Raw genomic sequence first — 16,046 nt, 5'->3', positions numbered from 1 at the left:
TTACTTGTATATCCTATTGCCATCATGATGAAAGTTTGCTGTCTGTAGCTTCAGAAAATATTCCTGTTAGACTTGCTTCCTCATAGAAATCCATTCACTGGGGAAGGTATTTGGCACAACAATTAAGCCACCCTCTTGGGATGCTCAGATCCTACATGGAAGTGCCTGGGTTCAAGTCCCAGCTCCTCTATCCTTTCCAGCTTCCTTTTAATGTGTACCCTTGGAGGCTGCAGCTGTGGGCTCAAGTATTGAGTACCTGCCACCAGTGTGGGAGACCAGGATTGAGTTCCTGGCTCCTGACTTTGACCTGGCTGAGCCTGGCTGTTGCTGCATTAGGGGAGCAGACCAATGAATGGGAACCATCTCTCTTGATTTGTCTCTCTCTCACTTGATCTCTCCGATTTCCAAATAAATAAAGTTTTTTAAAAAAATTTGCTCTCACTTAATAGTTTGCTTTGATTTTAGTTTGTGTTGTGTTTGTTTACCTCTGTATATCTTTTTTTTAAGATTTATTTATTTATTCCAAAGTCAGATTTACACAGAGAGAGGAGAAGCAGAGAGAGAGAGAGAGAGAGGTCTTCCATCCAATGATTCACTTCCCAGTTGGCTGCAACAGCTGGAGCTGAGTTGATCCGAAGCCAGGAGCCTGGAGCTTCTTCCGGGTCTCCTATGCGGGTGCAGGGGCCCAAGGACTTGGGCCATCCTCTATTGCTTTCCCAGGCCAAAGCAGAGAGCTGGATCAGAAGAGGAGCAGCCAGGACTAGAACCGATGCCCATATGGGATGCCCGCGCTTCAGGCCAGGGTGTTAACCTGCTGCACCACAGTGTCAGCCCTACCTCTGTATATCTAACTCTTTTGTTAGTTTAGATACCAATAATTTTAAAACCATGATTCTAAAAATTTATTGTCAGCATTTTAAATTGCCTTTACATGGAAGGGAGGGAAACAGCAGAAAACACAAGGTTGAGAAATGGAAGTAAAGTATTGTTGTTTAAATGAAGGTTTGTCTATAGTGTAAAATTATATCAGTTTTAGATAGCCTACTTTTCTGTGTAATATCTTTTGAGGGAATATATGTGCCAACACACCTGAGTGATATTTGTATATTTTTCTGAGACAATTTTACATTAACATGTTTTTGAATAACAATTTTCTTATTTTTTTAATAGAACCTTTCTTAATTGCCACCTGTCACTATATAGCCTGCATATGCTGAAGGTAAGTTTATCAAGGAATTGGAGAAAAGATGCATAAAGTACCTCTTTTGTTCCCCAGGAAAACACTGAACTCATCTATTTCTTGGTTCTTTTCTTCAATATCCTAAAAATGGGTCTCAACAGAGAGGCATTTCATAACATTCACTCTGTGGTGCACTCTCTCAGCCATAAAGTAAAAATAGCATCAAGATGAAAAGAATGACTATCACATACATTAAATGCCTACAGAACATTTTTATTAAGAAAACCTATTTTAAAAGACCGAGATATGATAATATTACTTGCCAAAAACACCTGACAAATTCAAGTTGCACTGAGCAATCCCCACAATGGTGGTCTAGTAATAGAGCTCTCTACATGCTTGCTCTGTTTTCCTCACTTTATCCTTCCTAATCCTGAGAGATTGATTCTGCCTTAGAAAGCTATCTGATGTTATCCTATTGACACATCTTTTTTTTTTCTTTTTTTTTTTTGACAGGCAGAGTGGACAGTGAGAGAGAGGGACAGAGAGAAAGGTCTTCCTTTGCTGTTGGTTCACCCTCCAATGGCCGCCGCGGCCGGTGCGCTGCGGCCGGCACACCGCGCTGATCCGATGGCAGGAGCCAGGTATTTATCCTGGTCTCCCATGGGGTGCAGGGCCCAAGGACTTGGGCCATCCTCCACTTCACTCCCTGGCCACAGCAGAGAGCTGGACTGGAAGAGGGGCAACCGGGACAGAATCCGGCGCCCCAACCAGGACTAGAACCTGGTGTGCCGGCGCCGCAAGGCAGAGGATTAGCCTAGTGAGCCGCGGCGCCGGCCGACACATCTTTCTTATAAATTAGTTATTTGAAAGAAAATCATAGGCTTTTAGAAAGAGAGAGAGAATAAAGGGGCAGTATTGAGGAGTATTTGGAAGCATTTTGATGGTTTGAAGAAGGATTATTTTAGGTTTGAGATAGTGCTCATATTCAGTAAACTCACACAAAGTGGAGAGAATAGTATCTCAGAGTCAAAACCCATCAAAAAGCACTGCTGTGCTCAATTCTTTCACTGAATTTCAGGACACGGAATTGGGGAGTAGCAAAAACACAGAACAATGTGGAATGTGATTCTAGATATTCAAAAGAGAAAATACATTGTTTTGGGTATCACAGAGCTAAATGAGATTTGATGGCAAAAAAAAAAAAAACAAACAAACAAACAAAAAAAAAAAAAACAAAAAAAACCCAGGCAAATCTCTAACTTATGTTACTCCAAGATCTATAGTAATTCTGTCCCTTAGAATCTGCTATGTTCCTGTTTTCTGGCTCTGGATCTCTCTAGAGTAGGTTGAGAAGCACATACCAGTACCTGAAGTGAAAAAAATAAGGGATGTTTCCTTTCATGACTAGGAGTTTGTTTGCAAGTGTATAATCCAGGGCTAGTGCATTAGTGACAGATTCACTGGCATGATAAGATTACCCTGGTCCTCATGGGTGCAAAACATCTCTTCCTCAATTCCCCAGCAAAAAAAAACACTACTTTTCAAGAGGGTAGAGGAAAGGCGTGCTCCAGGTATCTATGCCTGTTACACAGAGCTTTTTAGAAGTCCTGCCTAATGGCTTCCACTTATAGTCTTAGTCACAATTTTGCCAGATGTCCATTAACTGATGACTGGATAAAGAAAATGTGCTTCTACTTAGCAGTTTAAAAAAATGAAGTCCTGTCTCTTGCAACAAAATGCATGCAACTAGAAACCATTAGACTTAGTGAAATAAGCCAGTCCCAAAAAAGACAAATACCATATGTTTTACCTGATCTGTGGTAACTAATAGAAAACCAAAAAATGTAATGTATATGAGTTAAATTGACATTTTAAGAACTGATTATTGTTTACAGCCCTTATCTCTACTGATGAGGAGCAGTGTTTTTTCTTCTTACTATTTGTTGAATTCTTACTTAGCAGAGGGTTAATCTTATGATTATAAAATAAACTGAAAGTGTTTCATTGTAAAAATCAAAATAAAGGATAATAGAGGAAGGAGGAGGGAGGGTGGGAAGTATCACTATGCTCCTTAATCTATATATATGAAATTTGTTCACTTTAGATAAATTTTAAAAAAAAGAGTTTTGTCAAAATTACATCTACCAACAACAGAAAATGGAAAATGTAATCTTTGACATGTTAGGGTACTGTCTCCTGAAAAAAAAAATTTGATGACTGGTATAAAGGGTGATTGGACACTGGCAGTCAATTGAGTGCAGATGTCTATGTGAGATCTACTTTTTTATCTGGCAAGGGTATTAGCATAACATATTAATGTATCTTGACCAAATATGTATTATTTTCCTAGGCATGTTGTAGGACAGTATTTCTCCCAGTTGCTAGAAATAGGTGGAGCCATGTTTCATGTTTTAGCCATTAACATCAAGGGACGTGATAAGTGTCTTTTCTCCTGGGAAAGCTAAGAGTTAGTGTGAAGTCTGCTACTTGGTGCAGAACTGGTAATATTCCAGATGATAGCTGTTTCACCAGCCTGGGACCCAAGTGATTTGTGAGTTACTTCTTCTTATCACATTATCTAGTCTGCTGTAACAGCTGCATTTTAACACCCAATTCTATGGACTATCTGGTCACAGATTCTGTATGATATTTTTGGATCATTTTCTTCTTATGTAGCTCTCTTTCCTTTCTCTCCCTTCCTTTCACTTTTAGCCATCTTTCCCCCTTATCTCTTCCTGAAAAGTACTTGTGAATACCATCTAGCTACATTATTGACACTGAGTTCCAAGGAATTATTTCCCAGAAATAGCATAACTTTTGTGGCTCTGTTTTTCCCTATTTGGTACATCTTTAAATAGTGAGCTTTGACCAGCCAAGTGTTCTAAACAGCATCTGAAATTGTCTTTTTCTCGAAGTTCTTTCTGATTTGGGGATAAAATTAAAGAAGGGGACAAAATGAAGTCTCTACCAGGCAATTATGCTACTTGATCAAATCTGACACCAACTCAGCAAGTAAATAATGGTTTTAATTTAAATTTTTACTATACCAGCCAAGATCATAGAGGATAAGTAGGAAACTAGATGCCATATCACAAGATGTAAATCTTGGATTATAATTTAAATTACATAAAAGAGTGTATATTTTGAAGCTTCTCACATTCTACTTGAAGTAGGCTTAATTGGCTATATATTGCTATATTTAGATGTCATAATTATGGTGTGTTTTTAAAATAGAGACAAGTAATAAATTCCATTTCTAAGAAAGGATTTTTATGGTGATTACATCCTACGGTGATGATAAGGATCATCTAAATGTGTCTTGATTTAGAGACAAGTTATTGTATAGTAATTAGGTTATAATGACCAGATTTGTAAGAAGTATATTAGTGCACATTAGAGTAGTGGATGTTCAAGACTGTTAGAACCTAGAACTCATTTTTAGAAAGTTTAATTTAGTTAATTCAGGAGTGCCTTGGAATAAAGAGTAGGAGTTAAAGATCCTATTGTTACCACTCTAAAATGTGTTGGGATCCTATTTAATAAGAAATCATCTTTCCTCCACCAACTATGTCTCCATGGACATTCATTTAATCAAGATAAAGTAACACTCTTAAATCTGAGTTAATGGTCTTTAGCAAAAAATATTTAAAATTGCGTTAGAAATAATCAGAAATTGTACCATTTGTAGTAGGCACCAGTTGTTGTAGTTTATTGTTTTTTCCAAAGTCCATCTTCAGGCTACAGAGATTCTCCACTGGTACCACCTATGGCTCTTGTGTGATGGATAATGCCTGTGCTTGAGGGACAATTCATCATCAATTGTGTACTGTTGGATTTGATTGCTAACAACTTAAAAAATTGTTTCACCTGTTTACATGAGTCCTACCATGTGGGACTCAAAAAGTCTGTGGAAAACGTGTATTATGAAAAAATTATATGTGGATTTGGATATATTTTGCACCAAAATGAACTTATTTTAATTCCATTTTTATTTTTTTCTTTATTTTATAAATATTTTTATTTATTTATTTATTTGACAGGTAGAGTTATAGATAGAGAGAAAGACAGAGAGAAAGGTCTTCCAACCATTGGTTGACTCCCCAAATGGCCGCTAAGGCCAAAACTGCGCGATCCGAAGCCAGGAGCCAGGAGCTTCTCTCTGGTCTCCCATGTGGGTGCAGGGGCCCAAGCACTTGGGCCATCCTCCACTGCCCTCCTGGGGCACAGCAATGAGCTGGACTGGAAGAGGAGCAACCAGGACTAGTACCCGGCACCCATATGGGGTGCCAGCACCACAGGCAGAGGATTAACCAAGTGAGCCATGGCACTGGACCCTTAATTCCATTTTTCAAATGAACATTTCAAAGTACCCTCATAATTTTCCTGACATTTTAAAAATTCTTTATCACATTTTAGTATTAATGTTACAATGGCCCTATAAAAACATCTCTAATTGTGCAATATTAGTGCTATTTTCTTCTGAAATATTTTTTATGTAATTCATCAGTGAAACCATCTTAGCCTATTGTCTTCTCATCAGAGGTTTTTGGTTAAAAAAAAATATATATATATATAATTTCTGTATTCTACATAGATCTGTTTCTTCCTATATTGACTTTGTAAGTTCAAAACTTTGTCTTTCTTGAAGTTGTCAAATCTGTTGCCATGAAACTGTTCATAGTATTAGCTTATCATTATTTTTAGAAGTCTTTCTTAGGGAGGAAATCATCACAAGACCTCTATCAAAGACTCATTGCTTTTAAAATTTTAACCTTAAGTATTAGTGCTTTCCAGTATATCATCTTTACCCCTTTTGTTTCTCATTTTATGAACTATGTGAAAGGAGACTTCTCTACTTTCATAATTTCTGGGAGTAAGACTCAGACACTGGCATACCACACATCTCTGCTAATGGTTCAAATGCCCAACTAAGGTTAGGAATCACTGTTTCAAATACTCAATATTTTCAACTTAACCATTTAATTTTGAACATACTAAACCAACTAATCCAAACTTCAAGAAAAATAAAATTCTTATTAGCATGTTTCAAAAAACTGGGTTCATTACTTTCACCTCTAACAGTTGTTTTTCTTTTGTATTTTTTCCTTTGAAATCCAAGTCAGTTAAGATAAATTTATATTAAAATGCCTCACTTTCAGTGTACAGACTAAAGAATTTTGAAAAATACATTTGTAGCTAACACTCTAATCAAAATATGAATTTCCATCATCTGTAGTATTCCCTTACATTCCTTTGAATCCATTTGTCTATGACTAGGTCAAAGAGCTATATGAAAGATGGAACTCTAACTGACCCTGAAATTGCTAGTACGTTTTGTAACAGGTGATCATTTCTTCTTTCACCATCACCTTTGGTCTCACAATGAAATATCTAAAATTACTACTAAACTGGAAAAGGTTTATGCTTTCCTTATAGATAATTTCACCTGATATTTTGGTACTAAATGGAATGGATGCTTGTTGCATTATATTTCATTAGGAGAGACCTTGAAGGACATTTGGAGAGGGAAATCCTGCAATGGGGTTCGTCTTTAAGCAGTTGTCTACTTTCTTAGTAACATAAATAAACAAACGTATAGACTTTTGGCATTTCTTTTTAGATGTGGCTGACACTTAGAGTCTCATGACTTGGGAAAAAATAAATTAAAGGATCAGTGACAAGAACGTCCAGGAAAATTATGCTGATGAATTTCCTGGAAAGGACACAGCACGTGAGACTATTTGCTTCTCATGGCAATAGCCTTCTGATGTGGGGGCTCTCAGTGATCATCTACATGATCACAGGATGACTTGTTCTGCGAGTATCAGTTGGCAACTTTCCCTGCTCAGTTCTTGCTCAATAGACTTAGTGACTGTGGAGCCAGAGACGGAAAGCATGAATGACTCAACTACGTCAATTTATCCTCAAGAATGTTCTTCTGCCTAGTAAGTGGCCATCTGAGTGCCCAAACTGGCAAGTATGGAGAACATTTTTGAGTACCTTCCTTAGCCTCATTCCTCAGAGAACCAACTGACCTTATGTTGGTGTGTGTGTTGATTGCTTACAGATACCAGTGACGACTTGTATCCAGACACTTAACCTAGATTCGTATTTGTAGTCCCTACCTGCGAGATTCCTGTCATTACGACCATCTCATAGAATTTCTGAATGCATTATTTGCCAATATGATATCCCATACAAAATTATTATCAAAGAACACATATTAGAGTGAAGTAAGTTAGGAAAAGCCCTATGATCATGAGATTCATATTATTATCACAGCTTGATGGAATAGTGACTGAGTCTTGTGATGAGCTCCTGCTAAGGATGCTGATCTGGCTTCTAAAGCTGAAACAGGCTTTCTGATGACAGCAGTACAGACAAGTTCAGGGACTAAGAGGTAGAAAGAGAGTGATTTTTACCATTCTGTATGGTGTTCTCAGCTGGGCTTGAGTGTCTCAAAGTCTCACAAGATACCTAGAAATGTCTGGAGACATTTTTGATTTTCATGACTGTGGGGGTTTTGCTGGCATCTACAGGTAGAGAGAGGACAGTAATTCTACCAAGCATCCTACTATAAACAGACAACTGCTTCCCACTGAGAATACTCAAGTCTAAAGCTTCAAAATGGTAAGTCTCACACACCTTGTTCTATACCTAAGTACACATTCACAAAATATGTAATTCTCATCAGTACCACCTTGGTCTCTGCTGACTGAGAATTCTTTGTTCCTAGGAGTGGAACTACTATTATTTATGGCTTTATGAACAATTACGGAAATTAGATCTTTCCCTTCCTTTGTTATGTGTGTGTTTATTATGTATGCATTTTCCCTCTTAGGTTAATTAAATATCTTACCTAAGGAGTACTGTTGGTAGTTCATAATTGAGAGTCAAGGCTATAAAATATCCAGAGGAGCTGTGAATACTAAAAGAAGAAATAAGCATAATCCTGACGTGAATACTGTGCCTTGTGGAACCTTACATTTTCATTTGGGGGACAGGAAATTAAATCACATTCATTTTGACTTGTAAGGGAGAACTGCATCATTTTAGATGAAATGGTATTACTCTTACTTTTAGTTGGAGATTAATATGAGCATAGATATGGGATTGGAATCTGAATAGAAGCCTCATAGGGTAGATTATGAAGCTGTCTTCTTTGCAACTTGGTGCAATTTCCACTCCATCTACTTTTCCCTTAAGCATAACTATATTCCCAATCGTTACGGATTTATAATGTTAACTTTTCCACCTTTGCTGTACTCACTCTAAATTACATTATTGTAAATATGTCCCAGTTTCTCTGTGTCTATATATCTTTGTAATGACATTCTCTAGCTACATCCTTCTCCCCTTTTTCAGACCTGTTAACAAATCTTTTAAAGTTCAATTAAACATCAGTCTACCAATGTTTATTCCCTGAAATCCCCCACATTCTTCTGTGTTTCAATGCATTGTATTTATATATTTAGAATAACACTAAATGTAGTATTTTTTGCATAATTTTATTTCTTTACATTTAACTATGAGGTCATTCCAAGTGCTTAAGCCGTGTGTTATGCATAGTAGGGGTTTAATGAATGCCTCTTTGGCATCATACCACAGAGCACCAGTTCACATCCCAGAAGCTCTGCTCCCAATACAGTTCTCTGCTAATGTGCTGAGAAGATAGCTCCCATCCGTGGACCCCTGCCACCCATGAAGGAAGACCTGGATGGAGTTCTAAGACCATGGCTTCAACCTGCCTCAGCCCTGGCTATTGTGGCCATTGGGGGAGTGGATTAGAAGATGGAAGATAGCTCTCGCTCGCTTGCTCTCTCGCTCTCTCTCCCCCCATCTCTCTATCTCTTTTCCCTCTCTCTCTCTTGCTCTCTCTGCCTTTCAAATAAATTGATAAATCTTTAAGAAAAAGAACCATTATAATCTTGATTACATCCTTGAATAATGTTTTAAATTAAAGCTTTTATTTTCTGAAGCTGCTCATCTGAGATTTGAGCATTGCAGATGACGTGCTCGCTCTGTGTGGATGTGTATAATTCAAACTATTAATTTCCAAGTACATTATACATGATCATTTGTTATGTCTCAGTTGTATTTTTATAACTCCCCTGTTTATTATGAAAAAAACAATCTTTCCTGGCATACAACCATATAAGCTTGGAATTAGTTATGTGAAGGCGTACTGAAATATCCTAATAAGTTTATTAAATGCTAATGAAGGGATACTTATTAACATACCAATACTTAAGCACCAACACAGAACTTTTTCTGACTTCTTAAATTATGTTTTCCCACAGAAGCCAATTTACAATTGGCATTTGGGTTACATATGCATATAAAAACATCTTCTTCAACTACCATAAAATAAGCCAGGATACAAGTGTTCTTATTTCAGGCTATGATTAAATTTTCAGGGACAAAATGGCTCACCTGGGAAGAAATAAGCTGACCTCCTCATGAAATAAACAACAAGTTGGCCGGCGCCACAGCTCACTAGGCTAATCCTCTTCCTGCAGCACCGGCACCCCAGGTTCTAGTCCTGGTTGGGGCGCCGGATTCCGTCCCTGTTGCTCCTCTTCCAGTCCAGCTCTCTGCTGTGGCCCGGGAAGGCAGTGGAGGTTGGCCCAGGTGCTTGGGCCCTGCACCTGCATGGGAGACCAGGAGGAAACACCTGGCTGCTGGCTTTGGATCAGCACAGCATGCTGGCTGCAACATGCCAGCCGTAGCGGCCACTTGGGGGGTGAACCAATGGAAAAAGGAAGACCTTTCTCTCTCTCTCACTATCTAACTCTGCCCGTCAAAACAAACAAAAAAACCCACAAGTCTGAAAGATACTAATTCCAAATATCTTTCTATCTTTCCCATAGTGTAAATATACAGGACTGTCTTTCCCATAGTGTAAATATACAGGACTGTACTGCCATTGTGTGCATTAAAACACTTGCAATCTTGACTGTACTCCTAAGGCTGGGGCTACTGCAGCTCTGTAAAAGTATCTGGGGGCAAGGAAAGAGGTGGTGAGACCAGCAGTGTGCACTTGTCCTGCATCAGCCAACCACCCACATGTCCCCTTTCCTGTCCCGCAGGCTTGGATCTGACCTGGGCCTTCAAATTGTGTTTTACCATGTCATCATGTTCTACTTTGTTGTTCTGTACTGTTTGTTCTACTGTTTTTGTAACTGGGGCAAAGTTGAGGGCTCAACTAGTCTAAGAAGACTTTAATTTATTCCTCTGTATTTACAACTGACTTCCATCAGCAATTAATTTTTAAGATAAGAGAAAGACAACTGAAGTTGGGCTTGGGGAACACCCTGACATTTGAGCACATGGTGGCCTGTAGGGCATGCTCAGTTCTCAGAGGGCTTTCTCCAAGAAGGTCCTATAGCGCCTGACACACTGCTGGAATATTGGCTTGAAGTCTGAATTGTTCCCATAATAGTGAGCTTCAATAAGAAGTCATATTTTCAACAGTTTGCTCCCACACAGAAACATAAAGTGAAAAATAATAGATGATTTTTTTTTAAATGATGATGAAATCAGATCAGACCTATTGTCATGTTTAATCCCAGTGAGAGTCAAGTTGGGAGTTGATAATTTCTTTTTCTTTTTTTTTTTTTACAGAGGATCAGTTTAGTATGCATTAAGTAAAGATTTCAACAGTTTGCACCCCCATAGAAACACAAAGTGAAATATATTGTTTGAGTACTCGTTATAGCATTAAATCTCAATGCACAGCACATTAAGGACAGAGATCCTACATGAGGAGTAAGTGCACAGTGACTCCTGTTGTTGACTTTACCAATTGACACTCCTGTCTATGGCATCAGTAATCTCCCTATGCTCCAGTCATGAGTTTCCAAAGCTATGGAAGCCCTCTGAGTTCTCCGATTCTTATCTTGTTTAGACAAGGTCATAGTCAAAGTGGAGGTTCTCTCCTCCCTTCAGAGAAAGGTACCTCCTTCTTTGAAGACCTGTTCTTTCCACTGAGATCTCACTCACAGAGATCTTTTGCCAGAGTGTCTTGGCTTTCCATGCCTGAAATACTCTCGTGGGCTTTTCAGCCAGTTGAAATCCTTACTTAATGTATACTAAGCTGATCTTCTGTATATTAAAATAATCGAAAATGAATCTTGATGTGAATGGAAGGGGAGAGGGAGTGGGAAAGGGGAGGGTTGTGGGTGGGAGGGACGGTATGGGGGGGAAGCCATGGTAATCCATAATTTGTACTTTGGAAATTTATATTCATTAAATAAAAGTTAAAAAAAATCGTATTAGGCAAAAAAAAAAAAAAAAAAAGACATCCTTACTGTGGAGATGCTATACATATTTGTGGTTTAATAATTGGAAAGAAGCAATCTGCCAAGTTCTCTTTTTCTCTGATTAATGTACACACTGGATTCTGTCTACTTATTAATTAGAATAATCCAATGGTCTGTCACACCTTTGAAAAAGGAAGCATTCAGGGCTGGAATTGTGGTATAATGGATTAGGCTGCCACCTGAAATACCAGCATCCCAAATGGATACCTGTGTGGGTCCCAGCTGCTCCATTTCTGATCCAACTCCTTGTTAATATGCCTGGGAAGCAGCAGGAGATGGCCTAAGTCCTTAGGCCTCTACACTCACGTGGGAAATCAAGAAGTTCCTTGCACCTAGCCCAGCCCTGGCCATTAAAGCTATTCAGGGAGTGAGCCAATGGATGGAAGATCTCTGTCTCTTCCTCTCCTGTGTTACTCTGACTTTCCAATAAATAAATAAATAAATCTTTAAAAAGAAGATCATCTACATATTGTAGCAATTGAGTCTCTGTGGAAGGTTGGAACTCCCCCAGAACTTTCCTAACACCTGGCCAAATAGATTTGAGGCTTCAGTAAAGCTTCATGGTAAATATTGGAATCTGGAATCCCTCCTTCTGTGACTCCTGGTTCTATAACATCCATTTACAGTTTTAGGAATTCCCTTCTGTATTTCACTCCTAGTTATTTGTTGAAATTTGGGATTTCCCCATCTTTTGCAAGGAGTATTCTGATCTAATCTCTCTTTTTAACTGTCTCTTCTACAGTGCAAATCATGAATTTTGCCTTTTATTTTTACTCTTTTGAAAAATTTCTGTGCTTCTCTTTATCTTTTGCATTTCTTTGGCCTATCAAGCCAGCTCTTAATTACAAAATTAAGAATACTAGAGCTTGGTATATTTAATCTTCATCTGAGCCAAACTTGGACCAAAAGACTGAGAGTTCATAATTGGATCTTTAAGTCAAATAAAACATCAACACTTAAAAAAAAAAAAAAAGAAGTCATATTTTTGAATCATAGCTCCCATGTACTTCAACTTTAGCTTTGCCATTTTAAAATTCATTCTTTTTCATTCACATCTCTCAGATGGCTCTTATCCGTACATAGTATGTAATGAAACATGACAAAAGTCTTCTTTGGTAACCTGTAACACCTCATGGACTGTGATAATGCCGTGATTTCTTAGACATTGGTTCCAGGGACTGGCCCATATTCATAAATAACAACACTGTCAATGCCCCAACTCTGAAGCATTTTAACCACTTACAAGTTTTCTGACAACTGCATCTTTAATGAATAACCAACTAATGTTACACAGACACACAAATAGCACTGGTTTAAACACCTGTGTGGCCATTGTCCCATCTGCACCAATTATATGGGATCTTTCAAAGTATTAATGTATAGATTAATTATTTTGTGCTAGTACAGACATTTGTAGGAAGAAAGCTTAAAATATAACATTTTAGGTAAAGGATTACATGCATTTCAGCAGAGAAAGTAAATCATTTATTGAATTTCAGTGCCCATTTTCCACTTGATATTACTGCCTCTGGAAATTCTACAAGTAGAATTATGAGTACATCTCTTCAAACTCCTTTTGGATTCCTTCCAGAGCTTACATGTTAACAGTTAATTTTTCCTAGTAGTCAAAGTATTTCAATAAATATGAATACTTGATATACTAGTCTCTGGACTCAAACAGGTTTAATGGGAAGAGGCTATGGATTCAATATGAATGTTGAATGCTTTTGTGCATAAGGTACTTGAGTGGGCATAGCGTAAGAGCAATATGGATCTCGTTGCAGATTCCTGTATGTGCTCCCTGAGAGCCATAAAGACAGCCCTGAGCACATCTAGCATACCTATAAAACATGGAGAGTATCAGCACGCTAGGGTACCTTTAAGCTCAGTGTTACCCTTTGGCTATTCTCAGAGATAAATTTCAAGGAATGCAAATATTTTAGACAGATAGATGATAGATAATGGAGAGATGGATAAATAAATAGATAGGTAGAGTTCCTACCCAATCTCCCCCATAATGGACACAATACACTGTGAAGATGACATCCCCATTATCTCAACTTCTTGCTACCTATCACTTTGTATAATTCACTTACCTTGTGTGTAATGCGCTCCCCTTGAGTGTGAGTGGAATCTGTGATTTTCTTCTGATCAGTAGAATATGGCAGCAGTGACAGGATGGCACTCCTGCAATTGCATTACAGTATGTAAGAGTCTGGTAAACTGCTGATAAACTCATGCTGAAGATTCTCCTCACTGGTTAGTTCAAGTATGTGTCCATGATGGACAGACCATAGAGCCAGAAACTGGAGTAAGCAACACCCAGGGACTACGCATAACCTCTACAGCTGAAGGCAGTCCCATTATATTGTGTCATCCGTTAATACTCAGATACCACCTGGGACTCTCAATCCCACAAAAGAAGGAAAAAGAATTCTGCCAACAACTTGAGTGAAGCTGGAAGACGATTCTTCCCCATTAGAGCCTCCAGAAAAGAAGGCATCCTGACCAACAGCCTCATTGTAAAACCTTAAGCACAGGAGCCAGTTAAACTGCTCCCAGAATATGAGATAATAGATGTGTGTTTCTTTCTGCCACTACATATGCAGTCATTAGTTAGGCAGCAATAGAAATCAAAGGTATCCCCTAAACCCAATAACTCAACATGCTTTGTGGACAACTGGTATCCAGGAAGCTTCTTGCTTCTGGCTTGGGTGAGTTGAATGAGCACACTGAATAATTATCTGAGTAGACAAGAAATGAGAAGACGGGGAAGAAGAAGGGGGAAGGGCAGGGACTGCACAGCAAAGAAAGGTGGGAATACAAGAGGAAAGTAGGGACATAGGGTTAAACACTTGAAGAAAGATGATGAAATACAATTATATGTAGTGAAATTAGCCAGTCCAAAAAAGAGATACCATGTATTTTCCCTTATCTGAGGTAACTAATAGAGTATCTAAAATTTAACGCATAGGAGTGAAATTGATATATTGAGATTCCATGATTGTCCACAGCTTTTGTCTCTATTGTTGACAAAGAGAGTCTGTTTTTTTTTATTCTTCATACTATTTGTTGAACTCTTTGCTTACTGTGAGGTTAATCTTATGAGTAGAAAGTAGACTAGAAAGAGATCTTTGTAAAAATTAAGATTGGAGATAGGAGAGAGAGGAGGAAAAAGGGTGGAAGAAAGGGTGGGAAGGAGGGTATGACAGGAAGAATCACTATATTTCTATATCTGTACATATGAAATGCATGAAATTTGTATATCTTAAGTAAAATTTTCTTAAAATATATTAAATAGATAAGATTTTGGAAACTTTTAACATTACAAAATAAGTCTTAATTAACTTTGATTTTTTTTTTAAATTTTCTCAAATCCCTCTTTCTTCTGTACTGACCCCTAAAGTTGTTCTGGCCTAATGTGAGTCATCCAGGGGCTTCTGCATCTACCAGGTGATTGGTCTGGGGATACCTATGCCCACTTACACTTGTTTGTGCTCTTAGACATGTTGCAATAACGGGAATATCCACACAGGACTTCTTAATTCACACATTTCTTTGTCAAAACATCTAAGAGTCAGTACTTCTTAAATCCATGCCTATCTTTTTTTCACCCTCTTAGACAATTCCCTAAGCAACTGCTGGCTAACCCTTAAAAGATATTTTAAGTGAAGCAAGAATTTCTTATCATTATTTTTAACTCAAAAGTATTTCCTGGTCCTGAGGATAAAAAATTTTTTATTGTTGGGAAAGGAAGAAGAAACATAGAAAAAATAAATTGAATGTTAAAAATTTTTCTCAACCTGAAGGAAGAAATTGGGACACAAATGCTGCATAATTATTGTGCGCTTATTTTTATTATGAGAAAGGTTGTTAATAAATATTTCCAAGTTGGGTTCTAGGGGACAAAGGCAATAATGACATGTGTTGGGTAGAAGGTTTAGTCATGGGGAAATATTCATAATTTTCCCAACCTTGATATTAGCAAATTTTGGCCAAGCAGAAAAATCATAGGAATTAAAATTCTAGATTGTAAACACATGAAGTAAATATTCACTTTAAATATTTCTGCAATATTAAGGCATCTTTTCACAAATTATAAAGAAGTGGATAGCTTAGAGGTACACAGGGTTTAGGAGCATTGAAATCTCAACTGAACACATAGGTTTCCATTTAGTTTTAGAAAAAAAAGTATATGCTTTAGTAATATTGGATGTACAATCAGAATTCCAGGGTGTCTGAACAGTTTAAAGGAATTGGCAAATTAATTTTTTTAAGGAAGCAGATTAAAATGTCAAATAGATGCTTTTCTGCCATGATTCTACTTCTCATTTGCCAAACATTAAAGTCATCCTCAATGTCAAAGATCAGTTCCAGATCACAGCAATAAAAACAAAATAGTAGTGCAAAGAGTTAGAGAAATCTGAATTCTAATGGTACCATTTCTTATTACAACACAAAATACTCTATTCTAGAATAACAATTAGCAAACAATGCACAGCACAATCTTGGGGTTGGTGGCTTGCCTATTAAAAATGTAG

General features: G+C 37.7%; 1 long non-coding RNA gene and 2 pseudogenes across 1 annotated transcript in view; all 3 read right to left on the bottom strand.

Annotated features, from left to right (window-relative positions):
• LOC138843473 (ATP-binding cassette sub-family E member 1-like) overlaps positions 1–16,046 on the bottom strand; it is a 1,090,710-nt pseudogene that overhangs the window by 371,409 nt on the left and 703,255 nt on the right.
• The window catches only part of LOC127483240 (uncharacterized), a 66,988-nt gene that overhangs the window by 47,177 nt on the left and 3,765 nt on the right, over positions 1–16,046 (bottom strand). The window contains exon 2 of the long non-coding RNA XR_016211837.1: positions 13,602–13,692. This is a non-coding gene — a long non-coding RNA (uncharacterized LOC127483240). The remainder of the gene's footprint in view (positions 1–13,601; positions 13,693–16,046) is intronic.
• Positions 10,541–12,838, bottom strand: LOC149124981 (low molecular weight phosphotyrosine protein phosphatase pseudogene; annotated as a pseudogene).

This window comes from Oryctolagus cuniculus, chromosome 8 (assembly GCF_051225735.1).
Source record: "Oryctolagus cuniculus isolate XC-2025 breed Fujian yellow rabbit chromosome 8, ASM5122573v1, whole genome shotgun sequence".
Taxonomy (NCBI): Eukaryota; Metazoa; Chordata; class Mammalia; order Lagomorpha; family Leporidae; genus Oryctolagus; species Oryctolagus cuniculus.
This window is presented reverse-complemented; position numbering and strand designations above follow the sequence as displayed.